Source organism: Kogia breviceps, chromosome 6 (genome assembly GCF_026419965.1).
Source record: "Kogia breviceps isolate mKogBre1 chromosome 6, mKogBre1 haplotype 1, whole genome shotgun sequence".
NCBI lineage: Eukaryota > Metazoa > Chordata > Mammalia > Artiodactyla > Physeteridae > Kogia > Kogia breviceps.
In genome coordinates, this window is record NC_081315.1 from 44,533,175 (window position 1) to 44,556,463 (window position 23,289).

The window sequence follows — 23,289 nt, forward strand, 5'->3', positions numbered from 1 at the left end:
CAGTACCATTTTTTTTTAGCTTCAATTTATATGCATTAGCATACAGTGTTTGTTTTTCTCTTTCTGACTTACTTCACTCTGTAAGACAGACTATAAGTCCATCCACCTCACTACAAATAACTCAATTTCGTTTCTTTTTATGGCTGAGTAATATTCCACTGTATATATGTGCCACATCTTCTTTATCCATTCATCTGTCGATGGACATTTAGGTTGCTTCCATGTCCTGGCTATCGTAAATAGTGCTGCAATGAATATTGTCATGCATGTCTCTTTTTGAATTATGGTTTTCTCAGGGTGTATGCCCAGTAGTGGGATTGCTAGGTCATATGGTAGTTCTATTTTTCATTTTTTAAGGAACCTCCAAACTGTTTTCCATAGCGGTTGTATCAATTTACATTCCCACCAACAGTATAGGAGGGTTCCCAGCATTTATTGTTTCTAGTGTTTTTGATAATGGTCATTCTGACTGGCATGAGGTGATGCCTCACTGTAGTTTTGATTCACATTTCTCTAATAATTAGTGATGTTGAGCTTCTTTTCATGTGTCTCTTGGCCATGTGTATGTCTTCCTTAGTGAAATGTCTATTTAGCTCTTCTCCCTATTTTTTAACTGGATTGTTTATTTTTTTGATACTGAGCTTCATGAGCTGTTTGTATATTTTGGAGATTAATCCTTTGTCTGTTGTTTCATTTGCAAATATTTTCTACCATTCTGAGGGTCGTCTTTTTGTCTTCTTTATGGTCTCCTTTGCTGTGCAAAAGCTTTTAAGTTTCATTAAGTCCCATTTGTTTATTTTTGTTTTTATTTCTGTTACTCTAGGAGGTGGATCAAAAAAGATCTTGCTGTGGTTTATGTCAAGGAGTGTTTTTCCTATGATTTCCTCTAAAAGTTTCATAGTGTCTGGTTTTACATTTAAGTCTTCAATCCATTTGCCCTTATTATGTTGAGGTAGGTTCCCTCTGTGCCCATTTTCTGGAGAGTTTTTATCATAAATGGGTGTTGAATTTTGTCAAAAGCTTTTTTCTGCATCTATTGATATGATCATATGGTTTTTATTCCTTAATTTGTTAATGTGGTGTATCACATTGATGGATTTGCATATACTGAAGAATCCTTGTATCCCTGGGATAAATCCCATTTGATCATAGTGTATGATCCTTTCAACATGCTGTTGGATTCTGTCTGCTAGTATTTTGTTCAGAATTTTTGCATCTATGTTCATCAGTGACATTGGTCTATAATTTTCTTTTTTTGTGATATCGTTTTCTGGTTTTGATATCAGGGTGATGGTGGCTTCGTAGAATTAATTTGGGAGTGTTTCTCCCTCTGCAATTTTTTGGAAGAGCTTGAGAAGGATCAGTGTTAGCTCTTCTCTAAATGTTTCATAGAATTCGCCTGTGAAGCCATCTAGTCCTGGACTTTGTTTGTTGGAAGATTTTTAATTACGGTTTCAATTTCATTACTTGTGATACGTCTGTTTATATTTTCTAATTCTTCCTGGTTCAGTCTTGGAAAATTGTACCTTTCCAAGAATTTGTCCATTTCTTCGTGGTTGTCCATTTTATTGGCATATAGTTGTTTATAGTAGTCTCTTATAATCCTTTTTATTTCTGCAGTGTCAATTGTGATTTCTCATTTTTCATTTTTAATTTTATTGATTTGCGTACTCTCCCTTTTTTTCTTGATGATTATGGCTAAGGGTTTATCAATTTTGTTTATCATCTCAAATAACCAGCTTTTAGTTTTATTGATCTTTGCTGTTGTTTTCTGCATTTCTATTTCATTTATTTCTGCTCTGATCTTTATGATTTCTTTCCTTCTACTTACTGGATTTTCTTTGTTCTTCTTTCTCTAGTTGTTTTAAGTGTAGGGTTAGATTGTTTATTTGACATTTTTCTTGTTTCTTGAGGTAAGATTGAATTGCTATAAATTTCCCTCTTTTGCTGCATCCCACAGGTTTTGGGTTGTGTTTTCACTGTCATTTTCTTCTATGTATTTTTTTATTTCTTCTTTGATTTCTTCAGTGATCTCTTGGTTATTTAGTAGCACACTGCTTAGCCTTCATGTATTTGCATTTTTTACAGTTTTTATTCCTGTAATTGATTTCCAATCTCACAGCGTTGTGGTCAGAAAAGATCCTTGATACAATTTCAATTTTCTTAAATTTTCCAAGGCTTGATTTGTGACCCAAAATGTTGTCTATCCTGGACAATGTTCCATGTGCACTTGAGCAGAGAGTGTATTCTGCCACTTTTGGGTGGAATGTTCTATAAATATCAATTAGATCTATCTGGTCTATTGTGTCATTTAAAGCTTATGTTTCCTTATTTATTTTCTGTTTGGATGATCTGTCCATTGGTGAAAGTGGGGTGTTAAAGTCCCCTACTATTATTGTGGTACTGTTGCTTTCTCATTTCATGGTTGTTAGCATTTACCTTATATATTGAGGTGCACCTATGTTGGGTGCATAAACATTTAAAATTGTTATTTCTTCTTCTTGGATTGATCCCTTGATCATTATGTAGTGTCCTTCTTTGTCTCTTGTAATAGTCTTTATTTTAAAGTCTATTTTGTATGATATGAGAATTGCTACTCCAGCTTTCTTTTGATTCCATTTGCATGGAATATCCTTTTCCATCCCTTCACTTTCAGTCTGCATGTGTTCCTAGGTCTGAAGTGAGTCTCTTGTAGACAGCATATATATGGGTCTTGTTCTTGTATCCGTTCAGCCATTCTGTGTCTTAGTTGGGGCATTTAATCCATTTACATTGAAGGTTATTATCGATATGTATGTTCCCATTACCATTTTCTTAATTGTTTTGGGTTTGTTTTTGTGGGTCTTTTTCTTCTCTTGTGTTTCGCACTTAGAGAAATTTCTTTTGCATTTGTTGTAAAGCTGGTTTGGTGGTGCTGAATTCTCTTAGCTTTTGCTTGTCTGAAAAGCTTTTGACTTCTCCATTGAATCTGAGTGAGATCCTTGCTGGGTAATCTTTGTTGTAGGTTCTTCTGTTTCATCACTTTAAGTATATCCTGCCACTCCCTTCTGGCCTGCAGAGTTTCCACTGAAAAAGCAGCTGATAACCTCATGGGGATTCCTTTGTATGTTATTTTTTGTTTTTCCTTGCTGCTTTTAATATTTTTTCTTTGAATTTAATTTTTGTTAGTTTGATTAATATGTGTCTTTGTGTGTTTCTCCTAGGTTTTATCCTGTATGGGACTCTCTGTGCTTCCTGGACTTGGGTGACTATTTCCTTTCCCATGTTAGGGAAGCTTTCCACTATAATCTCTTCAAAGATTTTCTCAGATCCTTTCTTTTTCTCTTCTTCTGGGACCTCTATAATTTGAATATTGGTGTGTTTAGTGTTGTCCCAGATGTCTCTGAGATTGTCTTCAATTCTTTTCATTCTTTTTTCTTTATTCTGCTCCTCAGCAATTATTTCTACCATTTTGTCTTCTAGCTCACTTTTGTTTTTCTGCCTCCATTATTGTTTTATTGATTGCTTCTAGTGTATCTTTCATTTCAGTTATTGTGTTGTTCATCTGTTTGTTTGTTCTTTACTTCTTCTAGATCTTTAGTAAACATTTCTTGTATTTTCTCAATCCATGCTTCCATTCTGATCCATTCTGGATCATCCTTACTATTATTCTGAATTCTTTTTCAGGTAGATTGCCTACTTCCTCTTCATTTATTTGGTCTTGCAGGTTTTTACCTTGCTCCTTCATCTGTGACATTTCTTTTTTTTGCCATCTCATTCTTTTTTTTAATGAGGATTGTGTTCCTGTTTTACTAGTTGTTTGGCCTGAGGCTTCCAACACTGGAGTTTGTAGGCTATTGGATAGAGCTGGGTCTTGGTGCTGAGATGAGGACCTCTGTGAGACCTCACTCCAATGAATATTCACTGGGGTCTGAAGTTCTCTGTTAGTCCAGTCCTTCCAACTCAGAGCTCCCACCGCAGGAGCTTCCGCCCAATCTTGCAAACCAAGATCCCACAAGCCACGTGGGGCAGCAAAAGAAAAAAAAACAGAACAATAACAAAGTAAAAAATAAAATTAGACTAGGAAACTAACAGGTATGTTAGAAAGAATGTAAAAATAAAAATATAGATGAATCAACAACCAGAAGGTACATCAGTACCACAATAGTAAAATAAGAGGAAGAGGGAAAAGGGAAAAAAAAAAAAAAAAGGGTAGGGGGCAGGAGGCCGGGGCAGGGAAAGGCCTTGGCCATGGAGAGCAGGGCCTAAGCCAGGGTGAGGTTTGGGAGGTGGGTGGGGGCTGATGCTCAGAACCCACAGGGCTGGCAAAGGCCCTGGGGGCTGTGGGGCGTGGGGCTTAGGCTCAAGGAACAGAAGGGGCCCAGGCGTGCCCCCCATCCCTGGTTTCAGAGGGCAGGGGACCTCACCTGGGAGCCCAGAAGGCTTCCTGGACTCAAGTGGGCAGGGCAATTGCCCTCCTCTCCTGTCCTGCTCCTCCCAGAGGGACCCTCCCACCTGCCTCTCCTGATATCCCTCGCCTCCCTCCTATGTCCTCAAGGACTCACATGGCCTGGAGGGGGGTTTGTAGAGCAAGGGATAGGCCTGGGAGCTCAGGAGTCTCCCTGTGCCCAACTGGGCGGAGCAGTTGCCCTCTGCTCCTCTCCTGCTCCTCCCGGAGGGCTGCTCCCTCCTGCCTCTCCAGATCTCCCAGGTGTCTGTCCTCTGCCCCCAGGACCAATGTGACCGGGAGGGCGGGGAGGCTTTGGAGGGCAGGGGACTGGTCCAAGACCTTGTTCTTAACCACTACGCCACACAGCCCCTCAGGCCAGGCTGGTTCCCCACTCTAGTATGACAGTGATAATATTACACTGGGGGAGAATTGAATATGCAAGGACAATAATTAAGTGAAAAGTCTACACTCCTTGGTTTCCTTTTCTCCATTTCACACAGGTAAATGGCCAATGCTAAAAATTTTACTTCCCCAAGTACCTGAAAAGCTGTGGGTATCAGAATAAATCTATACTGGTGGAATCATATATAACATATTTTAGGCCATTCTCTTGATATCTGATTTCACTTTAGCCCCTCTCTTCTCACTCCAGTGCCCCAGCAGTCCTTGGGGGAGGCTTAAGTGGGTCAGGTAGGGACACAGCCCTGGCCTGAGCCCTGCCTGCTGCCTCTGGCCTTATCTGTGATGAAGCAGCCTTTGCTTGGTGTGACACAATTCTCAGAGGTCGTCTGAGGCAGCTGCAAGCTTGGCTAGAGTTAACAAAATTTGTTAAGCAGGAAATGAGTCCTCTAGAGCTTAGGGACTGCCTGCACAGCCAACATATTGACACTACTCCAAGTGGTTTCCTTTGGTCTTGGTCTCTGTAACCCATGATATGTATACCAGGAGTTCACACTATTAACTTGAACTTCTATTACTGTAATGCTGTGAAGACTTACAGTTCAATTCAGCAACTTTTTTTTTAACTGACTAAGGGAATATCACTGTGGAAGAGACAAAAGGCAGCAGCATTAACATTTATTGAGCATCTATTATATACAAGGTCCTGACAGGAAATTTTAAATATGTTATCTCAGTTAAACTTATAACATTATGCAGTATAACCACTGTTTTTAAGGTGAGGAAATGAGGAGAAGAGAGGAAAGTGACATAATTAAGATCTCACATAGGAAAATATCTAGATGACCTTGGGTATGGAAGAGGGCTTTTAGATACAAAGGGCCTTTTAGGCAACAAAGGCCCAATCTGTGAAGGAAATAATTGATAAGCTGGGCTTCATTAAAATTAAAACTTCTACTCTGTGAAAGACAGTATCAAGAGAATGAAACCAAGAAGAGTCCTTGGGGAGGTATAAGTGTAGAAGCCCTAGAAATGAGTGAGCCCAGTGTGCCAAAAGGACAACCAGAAGACCAGTAGCTGGAGTACAGTGAGAGAGAGGGAGAGCATGCATATGAGTCAGAGAAATCATCATGATCAATTCAGGTAAGGTCTTATAGAGCACAGCAGTATCCAGGTGTATTATATAAAGGAAGAACTTCTGTGTCATGTTTAGCATAGGGTTTATATATATTTTTCCACCTAAGTTTGTCCATTTTTATATCCATCATAGGTAATAAACATGAATGATCAAAAGAGAGAGAGAGAAATGAGAAGACAAGTCACAGAGTGAGAAAAAATATTTACAAAAGACACATCTAATAAAGGGGTATTATCCAAAATATGCAAAGAACTCTTAAAACTCAACAGTAAGAAAATAAACATCCTGAGTTTAAAAATGGGAGAAAGACCTTAACAGACACCTCACCAAAGAAGATATACAGATGGTAAATAAGTATATGAAAAGGTGCTCCACATCATTTCTCATGGGGAAATGTAAATTAAAACAACAGTGAGATACCATTACACACCTTATTAGAATGGCCAAAATCCAGAACACTGACAATACCAAATGCTGGTGAGGATATGGAGCAACAGGAGCTCTCAATCACTGCTGGTGGGAATGCAAAATGGTGCAGCCACTTTGGAAGACAGTTTGGCAGTCTCTTACAAAATTAAACACACAGTTACAAAAAAAAAAAAAAAAAAGCCATAGCAGAAACTGGGTATAGAATATGCTAGAACACTCTGCATACCTTTGCAACTTTCTATAAATCTAAAACTATTCTAAAATTAAAAGTCTGTTAAAATAAAAAAATTTAAATATAAATATACTCTTACCCTATGATCCAGCAGTTGTGCTTCTTGTTGTTTACCCAAAGGAATTGAAAACTTATGTCCACATAAAAACCTGCACACAGACATTTATAGCAGCTTTATTCATAGTTGCCAAAACTTGTAAGCAACCAAGATGGCCTTCAGTAGGTGAATGGATAAATAAGCTGTGGTACATCCAGACAACAGAACATTATTCAGCACTAAAAATAAATGAGTCATCAAGCCATGAAAAGACATAGAGGAAACTCAAATGCGTATTACTAAGTGAAAGAAGCCAATCTGAAAAGGCTACATACTGCATGATTCCAACTATATGACATTCTGGAAAAGGCAACACCATGGTGACAATAAAAGATTAATCATTCCTTGGGGTGGGATGGTGGGGTAGGGATGAATAGGTGGACCAAGAAGAATTTTTAGTGCAGTCAAATTATTCTGTATGATGTTAAAATGATGGATACCTCTTATTATACAGTTCAAAACCATGAATGGCCTCATGGAGGAGAGCCCTCCTGCTCACAGGAGCACCCACCTTGGACAGTTCAGTGAATGAGAAACATAAACTTCTATTGCGTTTGAACTCATTATGCATTTTGGGTCTACTTGTTACAGGAGCTTGCATTACCTGAATATAGGTAGCAAAGATAAACAGAGAAGCATTCAGGCTGGGAGTTAACTGGAAAGCTAAATGGTGGCTAGATTGAGGTAGGTCACATTAAAGAGCTGAGGTTTCTTCCCCTAGCCACAAGTGAAAGTAAATCCACATTCTGACAAAGCTAAACTGCAGGTAAAATGTATTTTGAAGACTACCTATATGAGCATTTGACATTCAAAACTGAACTTTGAGCATTTATGTATCTTCTCACACCATCACTCTTTTACTTTGCAAAGAAGTAAGCCTCTTGAAATGATCTCCATGCTTCAAGTTTTGCACTTGCCATTCCATTAATGAGCACTCACTGATTTGTTAATGTGTTTTAGTTTCAGTTGCACTGACAAATGCTATAATTAGCCCCAGACAATGGAAGAGGACACCCAAGTTAGAAATACAGAAATGCTCCTACTCTAAGGAAAACTGAAGAACAAACAGAAAAACAAAGATTGCAGCTGGCATTATGCTCTCAGAGAAAACGGAATGTTATAAAAGGTATTTCTATGCTCTTTCAGGCATACTTTTCCCCAGGCCAGAAACGTGGCACACATCCCAAGAAAGTCTGGAAATAAGAAGTATATAAAAGCAATATTGCAGGAAGGAACAATAAAGAGATTAATCTGAAGCAGAAAGCAAGAACTTAGTGCGACCTTACTTTTCTGAATCAACAGTTTCTCTCTATATGCAACCTAAAAGGTAAATGTTGGACATGGTCGGAAATTGTGAGAGGGTAAGAAGAAGCAAGGGAAAAAAGTGTTTCTCAATTCAGAGGAAGCATGAGGTAGATTTTAAGAACACAGACTTTATTAGATTCCAAGGGAAGTTAGATGAGTAGGGAAACAGAAAACAAGAATGGAAGTTAGAGTGGCAAACAATGTGAAAGCATATAAGGAGGTTCAAAGACAGAATGAGCTAACAGAATAATAAAGAATTCAGTCATGTGACCAGGCCTAACTCCTGGGAAAGCTAAGAGATGTAAGCCAACTGTGTGCTCAGAAGAAGAGAATATGGATTTTCACGAAAAAATGTCATCCTCAGTCACTATGTTCCTCTGTGATTCCATCACTTTGCTAATGCAGTTGTCTCAGAATGAAACTGTCTATCCCCTTTTTTCTATTTTAGAGTGTGGAAAGACTGGCATTCATCAACATATAGCTATTGAGTAAATAGGTGTAGCCAGCATTACCAGACTTTCAGAATTAGAAAGAATGCGTAAGACTTGATCCCAGTTCAAAAGGACCTCATTGTGGAAAGACTGTGCTGTGCCATGGATAATAAACAAAGGAAATGAGATCCAGGGAAGCTAGTATTATAACTTATACCTTTATCACTTATAATTTAGATTTTTAACAGCCTTGTTGCACTAGCTGAGTTGCTGTAACAAAGAACAAAAATACAGGGGCTTAAACAAGATAGAGCTTTATTTCTCTGTCACATAATAGTCTGTATCAGAGTTGGTATGGTTGCTCTCCAGCAGGAAGGGAAAAAAGAAAGGGTAGGACAAACTTCTTTCCTTCTAAAGGCATGATCCTAATTTAAACAATTACTTCCTCTCACACCCCATTGGCCAGACCAATTCACATGGCCAAACCTAGCTACAAAAAAGGCTGGAAATTGTGATCTTTTGCCAAGCAGCTATATGAAGCAGCAGAAATTTCTATTATGATGAAAAAGAGGAGGAAAATGAAATAGACAATGGAAGTCAGCACACTAACTTCCCAAAAAAAGCCAATATAAGTTCCCATTTATAAATTCAAACTTTTTTTTTTTTTTTTTTTTTTTTTTTGTGGTATGCGGGCCTCACTGTTGTGGCCTCTCCCGTTGTGGAGCACAGACTCCGGACGCTCAGGCTCAGCGGCCATGGCTCACGGGCCCAGCCGCTCCACGGCATGTGGGATCTTCCCAGACCGGGGCACGAACCCATGTCCCCTGCATCGGCAGGTGGATTCTCAACCACTGCGCCACCAGGGAAGCCCTAAATTCAAACTTTTGATACTAATAATTTACAAGCCTGAGAAAATCATAGGAATGTTTATTTATATGACACTTCATAAAGAATAATGACACTTCATAAAGAATAAGAGCCTCAAATTCAACTCTGTGAGAGATGGACTCTAGAAATACTGTCAAGGAAGAAAAGTATACTATCCAGAAAAGTTGTTCCCAACATCACTGAATGTCACAGAATCACCTGTGATCGATGTCACTGAATGTCAGGATCATCTGTGCAAATTATTTTTAAATATCAATGCCCAAGTCCTAGACATTTTGAATCTGGATAGGGTCCTGAGCATCTAAATTTTTTAAGTCCACAGGAGTGAATAGGATGCACTCTCAGGGCTAAAACCAATAATAAAGAGAAATTCAAAGTTAAATGTTCAAAGTCATCTAAAAGATTAAACTGAAAAGATTGATTTTTTTTATTTTAGTTTTTTTATCAAAATATAGTTGATTTACAATGTTTCAGGTATACAGCAAAATGATTCAGGTATATATATATATTTTTTCAGATTCTTTTCCAATATAGGTTATTACAATACATTGAATGTACTTCCCTGTGCTATACAGTAGGTCCTTGTTATCTTTTTTATATATTATTGTGTGTATCTGTTAATCCCAAATTGTAAATTTATCCCCCCCTTTCCCCTTTGGTAACCTGTTTGTTTTCTATGTCTGTGAGTCTATTTCTGTCTCATAAATAAGTTCATTTGTATCATTTTTTTAGATTCCACATATAAGTGATATCACAGGGTATTTGTCTTTCTTTCTTACTTCACTTAGTACGATAATCTCCAGGTCAATCCATGTTGCTGCAAATGGCATTATTTCATTCTTTTTAATGGCTGTGTAATATTTCATTGTATCTTCTTTATCCATTCATCTAATGATGGACACTTAGGTTGCTTCCATGTCTTGGCTATTGTAAACAGTGCTGCAATGAACGTTGGGGTGAATTACCTTTTTTCTTTTTTAAATTTAATCAGATGTGATTTTAGGTTTTTTAAAATTTTTATTTCATATTGGAGTATAGTTGATTAACAATGCTGTTGTGTTAGCTTCAGGTGTACAGCAAAGCGATTCAGTTATATGTATACATGTATCTATTCTTTTTCAAATTCTTTTCCCATTTAGGTTATTACAGAATACTGAGCAGAGTTCCCTGTGCTATACAGTAGGTCCTTGTTGGTTATCCATTTTAAATACAGCAGTGTGTACATGTCAATCCCAAACTCCCAATCTATTCCTTCCTCCCTGGTCACCATAAATTCATTCTCTAAGTCTGTGAGCGAGTAGGTTTCTGTTTTGTAAATAAGTTCATTGGTATCATTTTTTTTTTTAGATTCCACATATAAGAGCTATCATATGATTTTGGCTTTCTCTGATTTACTTCACTTAGTATGATAATCTCCAGATCCATATACGTTGCTGCCAATGATGTTATTTCATTCTTTTTTATGGCTGAATAATATTTCATTGTATATAGGTATATATTGATATATATGTGTATATATATACATGTATATATATATGTATGATATATATATATATACATCCTTATCCATTCATCCGTCGATGGACATTTAGGTTGCTTCCGTGTCCTGGCTATTGTAAATAGTGCTGCAGTGAACACTGGGCTGCATGTGTCTTTTTGAATTAGAGTTTTCTCTGGATATATGCCCAGGAGTAGGATTGCTGGATCACACGGTAACTCTATTTTTAGTTTTTTAAGAAACCTCTATACTGTTCTCCAATTTACATTCTCACCAACAGTGTAGGAGAGTTCCCTTTTCTCCACCTTCTCCCCAGCATATATTATTTGTAGACTTTTTGATGATGGCCATTCTGACAGGTGTGAGAAAACCTCATTGTGGTTTTCATTTGCATTTCTCTAATACTTAGCAATGTAGGGTGTCTTTTCATGTGTCTGTTAGCCAACCGTATGTCTTCTTTGGAGAAATGTCTATTTAGGTCTTCTGTCCATTTTCTGATTGGGTAGTTTGTTTTTTTGATATTGAGCTGTATGAGCTATCTGTATGTTTTGGAAATTAATCCCCTGTTGGTCGCATCATTCACAAATATTTTCTCCCATTCCGTGGGTTGTCTTTTCATTTTGTTTACAGTAAAAAGATTGATTTTTAAATAAACAAGTATTGCTGGACTTCTCTGAGCAACCTCAGTCAAAAGGATTTTAGATTATAAAAGATTAATGATGAAAGTACAGGACTAGGTTGTCTTCTAGTTTTGCCACTGCTATAGACCTTGGGCAAGTTCCTAAAGTATTCTGAGCTTGATGTCCCTCATGTATAAAATGAGAAGTTTAGCCAAAACTAGTGCTTGCAGCATTCTATGATCCCACATGTTTTCACTTGCTGCTAGACAGTTATCTTCATTCACCAACATATTTTGAGTAACATAAGAATAAAGTTAAAATCATTAACATTCAACAAATATTTACAGAGGTCCTACTTTGTGCTAGGCTCTGCTAGGAATAAAAAGAGAACAAAGATAAATGCAGGCTGGCCTTCTACCTTATTCATGGATCTTACGAGCTAGCAACTGCAAAACACTGTACTGGGTTTTATATAATGTTGATCAGAAGCCTATTGATGGCCACCTTTGAGTGGTAGGAATATACACAGGTATTTCTGTCTCTTTCTCTCTGCCTCTGTCTGTCTTCTCTCTCTCTTCCCTTTTCCATTTTCCCCTTTCTCCTTTCCACTCTTTTGTTTAAATTCAAATTTTCCTAGGATAAGTATATAATATTCTCATAATGGAAGAAAGTGATTCCTATAGAAAGCCTTCTTTTTAAAAGAATTTTTTGAAATATATTTTCAAATTCCTGCTCTCTTTTGTAACAGAGATATCAAAAGTAAGCAAAATGGGGCTTCCCTGGTGGTGCAGTGGTTGAGAATCCGCCTGCCAATGCAGGGGACACGGGTTCGTGCCCTGGTCCGGGAAGATCCCGCATGCCGTGGAGCGGCTGGGCCCGTGAGCCATGGCTGCTGAGCCTGCGCGTCCGGAGCCTGTGCTCCGCAACGGGAGAGGCCACAACAGTGAGAGGCCCACGTACTGGGGGGGGGGGGGGGGGGGGGAAGTAAGCAAAATGTAGGCAAAGAGATATCTGATAAGTTAGCGCTCATCCCAAGCTGAGAGAACTTGTACAAAGCTCAGTCCCCCTTCCAATTCCATAGCTTTCAGGAAAGGAAACACAGGTCCAGCAGAAATGTCATTATGTGTGCATATGTCTGTGTGTATGTGGACACACATGCATGTACGTGTTCCACAGAGCAAAGGGGCAACAAAAACTGAGTGCAAATAAAAGATAATGAAGAGGGGAAAATGAAAGAAAGAAAAACAGCTCTGCTCAAAAAACAATTAGCTCCTTTTTCTGTAAACCAAACAGCCTTGATAATTGAGGTTCCACAGGCAATTCCTACAGTATTTTCTTAGCTTTCTCTGGTAACCTTCACCTCGCTGTGGATATTAAATGCTGCAAGGCTAACTGCTGTTGTTTCTTGGATACAAAAGACATTCCATTCTCTCTCAGTGATTCCGGGCTTCTCCTAAGGCGGGCAAACACCCTCTCCCAGTCAGCCCACAATCGCTCTGCTACAGGAAAAGCACCATAGGAGGGATTATTCAAAAGACCAGAGAATCCAAAAGTTGGGAATGTGTTGTGTGATTATTATTATTTTCCCAGTTGCTTCCCTTTCCTTCCTTATGTTTTGCTTAGGTTCAAGTATTTTTCATTTCCTAGCACACACAGTTTGAGAAAGAGAGAGCTAGCCAAGAATAGGACAAGCAGTGGGGCAAGCTAACACTAAATTGACAGTGTGGCCTGAATGATACCACGTGAACTTTTCTGTAATTCATTTCTGAAAAGGGCTCACTGTGAACTGTATTATAAACCTTGGAAACTCATAAGACCTCTTAATACATTTTACTGACGCTTATTTATTATTAAGTTGTAGAGTTAACCACGGGACTTACTGTTGACACATTGCTCTTTAATCAATATCTAGTAGAACCTCCATTTTTCATTACCTAGTAGGTTTTTCTAATCGTAGTCTCCCTGGTGACCCTACAGATCAAAGAAAGGGAGGGGGGAATAGTTATATTTACTACTATACTGAGTAGTAGTCTAAAGCATTTTTAATGGCCACTATAAAAATATGTTGAACATCTATATATGAAAATGTAATATCCACATATATCAAAAATAAGTAGGAATACTATTAAATGTTATTGTTGTGTTCAGGGTAGAAGTGTTTTCACCCTTGCACACAAAAAATTAACATGATATGGATACAGGAAAGCATTAATGATGTTTAGGGTTCATCTAAAGCAGTGATTCTCAACTAAGGATGATTTTGGCCCCCAGGGAATATTTCGCAATGTCTGGAGACAGTTTTGATTGTCACAACTTGGAGGCAGGGGTATGAGCAACTTGTATCTGGTGGATAGAAGCCAGGGATGATATTAAACATCCTACAATCCACAGGACAGCCCCCCCCTCCGCCACAAAAAGAATTATCTAGCCCACAACGTCAGTAGTACAGTGTTGACATACATATTTTCAAGGTACCTTCCCGAAGCACTTAAATTGGAGGGAGAAAATTGGGAAATTTTTCCAAAAACCCCAGTATTGCTTATGAACTTTGACCACCCCCCTACATCTGGCCCTCACAGTTTTTCCCATTCCACACCACATGTACATTCTCTGGCCAGAACAACCTGGTTGCAGAGTGGAAGAAGTCTCCTTCCTACTTCAAATAGTGTTCCATTGCTTACAACAAGGCTTCTCTCATCACTAGGAGTGGGGCACAAGCCAGAGATACCCATTAAGCTTTTTCAAAACACCCCCTCCCACCAGTTCTGATGTGTCTCTCAGTTTTCTGGGAGTTAGGGATAAGCGGTCATCAACACACATCCCTAGCACCATGCAAAGTAAATACAAAATAGGATTGCAGGAAGAAGACTGATAAGTAGAGAAAAAGCAGTGTGGATAAGATCACCAAGCCCTCATAATCCTACTGAGTTGACAAGACTGGATGTGTACACAAACAAGCGAATCAGTCGAGAGGGACCCACAGGCTTATACTGAGGCAACAGGTAACTGCAGGGACTTCCTGCTTCCAGAGCACTGCCCTGTTCTTCCTATGAGTGACTCAGAGCTACTGAGCCAGCTCTCTACTAAGCCAAAAAGAAAGAAAATGAGCCTCCAGAGACATTTAGATTGGTCCCTCCTTGGAAAGAGAATGGAATGGAATGAAGTGGGCAGTAAAGAAATCACAGTGCATTGTACATAGTAAAAGCACAGATTAGTTTCTGAAACTTATATTTTGATTGTGTATGTTGTGCATGTGCCTGGAAAATGTTTTTGCTGCTAAAGTTGCTGTCCTTGTTACTTTGGGCTTTACTCCCTCATTAACCAGTCTCTTTCACTTGTAAAAGTGCTTTGATGTTAGATACCAATGGACACAGATTACAGAAATGCCCAAATCTCAGTTCAGGACTTTGGCCCAATTTTACTTTAGTCCTACAACTGCTGCTGCCACTTCACTTCACTCACTACCACTGAGAGTGTGATTCCCTCAGGGAAGCTTTGAGAGATTTCTTTATGAATACCTGAAGCACTATTGGGCTCATTCCAGGACAGAAGTTTAAATAATTCATGAGAGCTGTGCCTGCAATTGACAAAGACAAGGCAAACTGCACAAGAGCAGCTTATTCCTTAGATGCCTTTACATGGTCTTTGATAACACAAGCAGCTAGCACGGAATTCAGTAATGCTAAAAAAATAAATAAATAAAATTTTTTAAGTTTAAGTGCTCCAAAGAAGGTAAGACAAATATTTAAAGAACAGTTATATCCAAAAGCAATGTGAACGTGATAGCCACCAGGTGATAAATATAAAAGAAGTACAACATTTTTTAGCCAGGTTTGGAAATGGTCCCTTCAAGAACCAGACCATTTTCATGTTCAAGAGAACACACTAAATAGAGAGTGGTTTTCTCCACATAGAAGCCTTAAAGATTTTTTCATGCTCCTGACAAAATGAATGTTGGATGGTGCCTGAGGCTGTTGAATAATGAAGACGTTAGCTATTTCTCTAATGATGTTAGAAAGCATTGCATTACACAGATAAATGTTGTGTAACTACACTCGGTCAGTGCAAAAGACAGGATATTGGTGGAATGACATTTGTATCCTTAAAATGCATTCTACTAGGGCTTCCCAGGTGGCGCAGTGGTTGAGAGTCCGCCTGCCGATGCAGGGGACGCGGGTTCGTGCCGTGGTCTGGGAGGATGCCACATGCCGCGGAGCGGCTGGGCCCGTGAGCCGTGGCCACTGAGCCTGTGGGTCCGGAGCCTGCGCGTCCGGAGCCTGTGCTCCGCGGCGGCGGGAGAGGCCACAGCAGTGAGAGGCCCGCGTACCGAAAAAAAAAAAACAAAAAGCATTCTACTGGCATAAAGATAAAAATGAGTCTGTCTCAGAAGGCCAGTATGCTGCATAAGCCAGAATGCCCAATCATGTAACCCATCTAGGCTTTCATAATTTTGTTGTTGATAAAGTCATGAGCCCATTGCCTACTCTTTCAACACAACTGCCCACTGGCCAACAAAATGGACTATTCAATTTTATCCCCAAAGCCCACATCTTCCCTTCTCCAAACTGTAGTTTATGCATCTCCCTCTACCCAGAGCTTCCTTCCCTCCATTTTTATCAGGCAAACTACTCTCCACCCTTTAAGGTCCATTTCAAATGTCTTCTTTCAATGAAAGCTTCTAAGGGCCCACCCCCTCCAAACCAGACATAACACCTGGTCTGACTATTTCTTGTGACATTACTTATACCTTGCCTTGCCTTCACTTATTTTATTTACTTATCAGCATTTAGTTTTCCTCTGTCTTGTAAGCATTTTAAGGCAGTGACTATGACTTAATCTTCTATGTACCCTCTGCAATATCTGGCACTGTGCGATGTACTTGAAAATGCTCAATACATGTGGCTGAACTGATCAATAACAGTTTCCATTTGACAGTTTGGGACTCGCTTTTCATCCTTTCATCACCTCTGTACTTCCTCTCTGACCCCTGCTCATAGGAGTCAGCACAAAGTGACCTCTGCTATGCCTTGAAAATACTGGACAATCAGAGGTTGTAAAGGGGTGCTGCCACTCTGTCTCTCTAGGAGTGGTGGGATTCTAGATCTCAAAAGCCCTTTATATAATATCCAAGTCTTCGGTTAAGTAAACTGCCCAATGTCACAGATACAGCAGACCTTAGACTAAAATCTAATGTGAGGATGAGATCTTTTGTTGTTCAGTACTGTTGTCATAGATATGGTTAGTTTTTCTTTTTTGGGATCTTGATCTGATTCATTCCAGGAATGTGATTTTTAAGTATGAGCCTAAGATTATTAATTTGCTAAAACAATAATATTTATAAGAAACCTTGAATTTATTTATACAGCCAGCATGCTCTACCTTGACCCAAAGTTTCAATGATGAGTATATCAGATTTTTTTTTTTTTTTTTTTTTTTTTTTTGTGGTACGCGGGCCTCTCACTGCTGTGGCCTCTCCCATTGCGGGGCACAGGCTCCGGACGCGCAGGCCCAGCAGCCATGGCTCACGGGCCCAGCCGCTCCGCGGCATGTGGGATCCTCCCGGACCGGGGCACGAACCCGTATCCCCTGCATCGGCAGGCGGACTCTCAACCACTGCGCCACCAGGGAAGCCCAGTATATCAGATTTTAATATGTACAAACATATACTGGCCTGTGACAAAACCACTCCATGTTCTACTGGTACTATCAAAAACATCCAAAGAAAAATGAACTTCAAGTAGAAACATTTTGTTGATTTTATTCTCAGTAGACCTCAACCAGAAACCAGTCATTGATCAATAATGTTTCAAATGAAGTGAAAATAACGAATCAATAACGTGACTGGAAAATTCTGGGAAATGGATCAGAGTTTTGAAAAATCTTCACAGAAGATTTTCTTCCAGGGAGCAATCACAGCATCCAAATGAGTTTACTATTGGCTTTGCTGTGATTTCTGTGGAGCAGAAACTAACCAAGGCCCTTCCTGCTCACTTCCATTTTTCATGTGGTTGGCTGTAAACTCGTATTCCCTTGTTCGAGCACAACCTAAAATCTGTCTTCATCACACTAAATTAAGAGATTTTTATACCCTATGATTTGCTGATTTTACAGCTTCCTTATACCCAAAAGTTAAGATGACCTTTTGCCCCAACAGTGTTTTCAGAAAGGTATTTACTAAGTCTCAGTTTCTTTATGATGCTTGGCTGTGATTCTCCCTTAAGGTGATTATCACATAGATGAGTATGACATAGTTCTACACAATGCTTCTCCCATGTCGTGAGGTTCAATAATAAAATCCTGATGATAGTATCTAATTATAATAAAGACCATTGGAGCTATTGAACACAAACTCCCACAGGCCTATACAGCCAAACAGGAGCAACAACTTGTGCTGTTATGTGCTAAATTCTGAGTCTTGAACATATAAAATCAAGAAAACTTTGATAAAGGCAGATTTATATTTTTAGATCTCTGTAGGTAATAAGAGGTCATATCTAAGATTTGCTGCATAATAAAAGTACCTTCAGTCAACCGATCTGTCAATCTGGACAGGTCTTTAGGGGAAAGTCCACGCAAAGTAGAACACCAAAGGGTTATATAAAGTATACGAAAAAAATGCAGGTTATAAGGAAAATCCTTTTAGTTTTGGAACTGATGAAGTTTGACCATGAAATAATATGACTGGCTTCTAACAGCATAACCAGATGTAAATTCTGGTTGAAATAGGTATTGTCCTTTCAACATGATCATCTTGGGAGACTATACATATTCCAACCATACTGCTTTTGTTCCCAAAATGTCATCTTTTTTTTTTTTGCGGTACACGCACCTCTCACCGCTGTGGCCCCTCCCGCCACGGAGCACAGGCCCCGGACGCGCAGGCCCAGCGGCCACGGCCCATGGGCCCAGCCGTTCTGCAGCATGCGGGATCCTCCCGGACCCGGGCACGAACCCACGTCCCCTGCATCGGCAGGCGGACTCCCAACCACTGCGCCACCAGGGAAGCCCCCAAAATGTCATCTTTTAACATTGGTTTCAGGGGCACTTTCTCAAGATCTTCATCCTTTTAAGTTGGGTCTGATTTTTGGAAACAATCTGTAACAGGCAGATTCTAGGGTGCCCCATGACCTCTGCCTCCTGGTGTTCATGCCCTAGTGTGATCCCATCCTCTCAATGTGGGCAGGGTCTGTGACTCGTCCCTAGCAATAGAATATGGCAAAGGGAGCAGGATATACATAACTACATGTCCATGATAATATTACCCAAGATTGTAACCCATTTGCAAGGAGACACGCTCTCCCTTGCTGGCTTTGAGGAAGCAAGTCATCACGTTGAGAAAGTCCATATAGCAAGGAGCTGAGAGTGGCCTAAAACAGACAGACAGCCAGAAATTGAAGCCCTGAGCCAACATCCTGTAAGCAACTGAATGCTGCCAACCACCATGTGAGCTTGGAAGCAAACCCTTCCCCAGCCAAGCATTCAGATGAGATCCCAACGCTGGCTAACAGTTTGCAACCTTACAGAGGAGCCAACTAAGCCGTGCCCAGACTCCTGACACACAGAAATTTTAAGATAATAAGTGTGGGTTGTTTTAAGCTACTAAGCTTGTGACAATATTATTACACAACAGGAGATAACTAATACACAAACTGTGGTCATTCTGAGCCAGGACTAGTCAATTTAATATGTAATTTTTTTCTTACCCAAGCTATCATTCTCAAATCTTATCCTCTAATTATCTTTTCCTTACCTTGCTTTCCCACCAATTCACTCCTAACAAAATCAAGAGTTCACCTGAAAAGGAAGCACTTTCAAATCTACCTAATTCTTTACAGTTTAGATTAATAGCACCTAGCATTTATAGGACATTTATTATGTGTCAGGCACTGGACTATACATATATTACTTTATTAGTCCACACAACCCTATAAGATAGAAATTCTTAAATAATTAAAATAATTTTCCCAAGACCAAAAAGCTAGTAAACAGTAGAGCTGAGAATCTGACTCAAGCAGTCAACTTCCAGAGCCTACACAATTAATATCTACCCTATAAAGAATCTCTGCAAGCATTATCTCATTTAATCCAGACAAGGTCCCCATGAGGTAGCTATTCTAGTGACCAGATTTACAGATGAAGAAACCGGGCTCTGAGAGTTTAAGAGATAATGTTATTCAACGTGTTAATGGTCAACTGGATACTAAAGGAACCAAAATTTCGTTGATGTCTTAATCCAGTGCTCTTTCCACCACAAGAATACCAGTCAGTTGTTGCTCTGAAATCCTGAGGCTGATCGCCTTGTGAGCAGGTCTGGTAACATGAGTGCAACAATATCCAAAAGAGAAGCTCTGAAACTGTTTTGAATGAAGACACCATCATCAAGACACTCAAGGGTAAACACACTCAAGGGTTCTACTTGAAAGATAACACTCATCTCCAAGCATTATTTTTCTATGATCACAAAATTATAATCACATTACTTTATAGTAACACTTCATAAGCAGACACAAAACTAAGACATTAAAAGTAAGGTACATAACTGTGAAACATGATTTCTTAAACTATGAAATGAGAAGGCCTAGAGAAGATCAACATTTCTCAAAGTATGTTCCTGGGGACACTAACCCCACAAGATGTTAAAAATTGTTCAGGGGAAAAAAATACATAGTGGGGGGCTTCCTTGGTGGTGCAGTTGTTGAGAATCTGCCTGCCAATGCAGGGGACACGGGTTCGAGCCCTGGTCTGGGAAGATCCCACATGCCACGGAGCAACTGGGCCCGTGAGCCACAACTACTGAGCCTGCACGTCTGGAGCCTGTGCTCCACAACAAGAGAGGCCGCAATAGTGAGAGGCCCGCGCACCGCGATGAAGAGTGGCTCTGGCTTGCCGCAAATAGAGAAAGTCCTCACACAGAAACGAAGACCCAACACAGCCAAAAATAAATAAATTAACTAATTTTTTAAAATACTTTATAAAAAAAATACATATGGGGGTGCAGTTTGCATGGTCAAATAATTTTATGCTATTTGCAGCCCTCTGAGAGGCTTAACAGTCCACATTAGCACTTAGAGGCTCTAAGTCCTGCACTAAAGAAATCTATGAACATCTGCTGAACCCAGTGGCTTCAAAACTTTTTAACTACATAAGCTTTTTTCCTGAGAACACTTATTAATGTCTGCTAGGACACTCATTTCTACTTAGGAAATTCTACAAATTTACCTCAAGGTTAATTTTCATTTCACAGGAGGTTAAAAATGAAGTTTGACCTATAAAGTGAGTTAGAGATAGTTTGTTTAAATTATACAGAACTTAGGAGGTAATTGCAAATGTCCCCAAGAGTGCACATTTTCTCCAGGCTTCCAATTCATCAATTTTAGCTGCCCATTACCTACTCATTCTTTTCAAGGTACCTTGAGTTGATGATTTTTGATGAATCTGAGAATGTAAAATAACATTTACAGATAATCAACCCATTTCCAGAGCACAATTTCTAGGGGTAACCATTTATTCTACCAACTTGCTTCAAGTAATCACACATTTCGCTGCAAAGGAAAAGAAAAAGGGCAAATACATTACATTTCTATTACATGAGTAATCCATGAAGTTTCCCCCATGCTGTTCTCACCTTTTTTTTTTTTTTTTTGCGGTAGGCAGGCCTCTCCATCACTGCGCCACCAGGGAAGCCCTCACCTTTTTTATTTTTCTTTTTTTTCCATATTAAAGTGTTTGGTAGAATTTCCTCACCCAAATCATTTTGATAGTCTGTAAAGTCAAGACAGTAACTTGGAGGCTTAATGACTCAGTTCATGTTCCTTTATCAAGTCACTGCCCACACCGCCAAGTGATTAGTATCAGATATAACAAAGATGCCTTCAAGAAAACTGTGGGTGCTGCTCTAGAGCCATTCTTCTGATCTATGAGTCATGCTGGCTCTAGTCTTAGTGATCCTGCAAGCTACTAATCTCATGGTGGTAGACCAGGAGCAGTTGCCAGACTACACGTTGAGTAGCAGTGTTCTAGAATATAGCCAGCCCCCTCTTCTCTTTCCTCAATAGAACGTAACTATTTATGCTCATTTCCCATTGGTTCTGCTCTTCTCAATAATTAACCTAAGAAAGTAATTCACGTAAAGGTATTGGTATTGCTAACGGTTAATGTTTGGTGTCTCCTGATAAAATTTTTATCATTTAAAATGGATCTACTATAGATGTTCCTTAACCAAGAGAATCATTCAATAGTGGAGATTTTAGGTACCATGCGAGGGTGTGAGAAACATACATTGGGGAGATACATGATATTAGGTGCTACTTAAATCACATCAAACTGACCCCCAAGTGTGTGTGCATGCAGACACGTGTGAGACCTGTGGTAGTGTGGTAAGGCATCGAGTGACATGTTGTCATGATGTGAGGGTCAGAAAGAAGCTGCTTGCTCTTTAATCAGAAGATTTCCTCTGAGTTTACCAAGGACATGAAGAATGAATTTAAACCTTGCTTCTCTAACAGAGACAGATAGTTTTCTCTCTCCTCTTCCCTACTCTTGGTACCAAGGGAGGCTATACATCCAGTGTGCCAAGAAGAGTGCCTGGCACATAGTAGGTACTCAATAAATTCACTAGTCCCTCAGCAAACATCCACTTGGTACTTATTTTGTACCAGGCACTATTCATACAACAGGGAATGAAACAGATAAAGACCCTGTTCCTCATAATCCTCACATTTCAGTGGGAGAGACATTAAATACAGGAGGGAAGTAAGGAAGAGCCTTTGAGAAGCCTGAGCTGGGGGCAAAAGGAGGAAAAAGCATACTAAATGTGTATTGCCTACAATGTGTTTTTTCTCTTGACCATATCCAAATGTAACGGTATCATGATAGTTCTATAGCAGGCCTGAGTTTGGATATTTAAATCGCTCCAAGAGGCAGTTGGACTGTGTTTAAGGAAAAACTTTCTTACTGGGATAGATTACCATGGGAAGGTACAAATTCCATTCCCTGAGTTTTCGAGACAAAATAACCCTCAAAACAAGTGATTTAAATCCAACCCTTACTAGGAACCATGAGTAGAAGAAAGAATACTGGACAGGAAAACTGAGCCCCTGCTGTGCCATTTATAAGCTGGGTGAGCTTGACCAAGTCACCCCTTAATCCTCAGTGTCACCTGTGGAAAGAGAAGGGAATATTTGATGACCTCTGGACTTGCCTTCTCATCTTGTGATTTCAGTGACACTAAACCCTTTATGTCTTCAAATCCTGTATTCTGTATTTTCATTATTATAGGTTTTCACTGGAAAAAAATAGGGTACATCAGTTCTGAAAGTATAGTGTTATCCTCAAGATTTTTTAAAAAGTATATCCCACTGCTGGGACTACAGTTGTACAGAGTCTGAGAGACAGACAGACAGACAGGCAGACAGAGAAAGAGAGAACCCACAATAACATTATCATGCCTGCATTTGCCAGGAAACGTTCGGCTCGGCTCTTACTGTCATATAGTGCATCTCCCTATCATCATACAGGTAAACAAACCTTTATACAGTCTATACTGCTGTAAAGCAATATGTAAACCCAATTTTGGTCACTTAAAGCACATCACAAGTGTACTAGAGAAACTGCTATTAAATAGAATTATTTTATTATCTTTTGCAATGTAAATGAACACCCATATTTCATTTTCTGTGATAATCTGGGTTTGTATGAATTTATGCTTAAAATTATAGCCAATATTTACCAAGGACCCACTCTGTGTCACGCTTTATACCAAAAGGTATATAGAGTATTATATCTAATACTAATAACATCCTTTTGAAATTAGTGTTATGATTA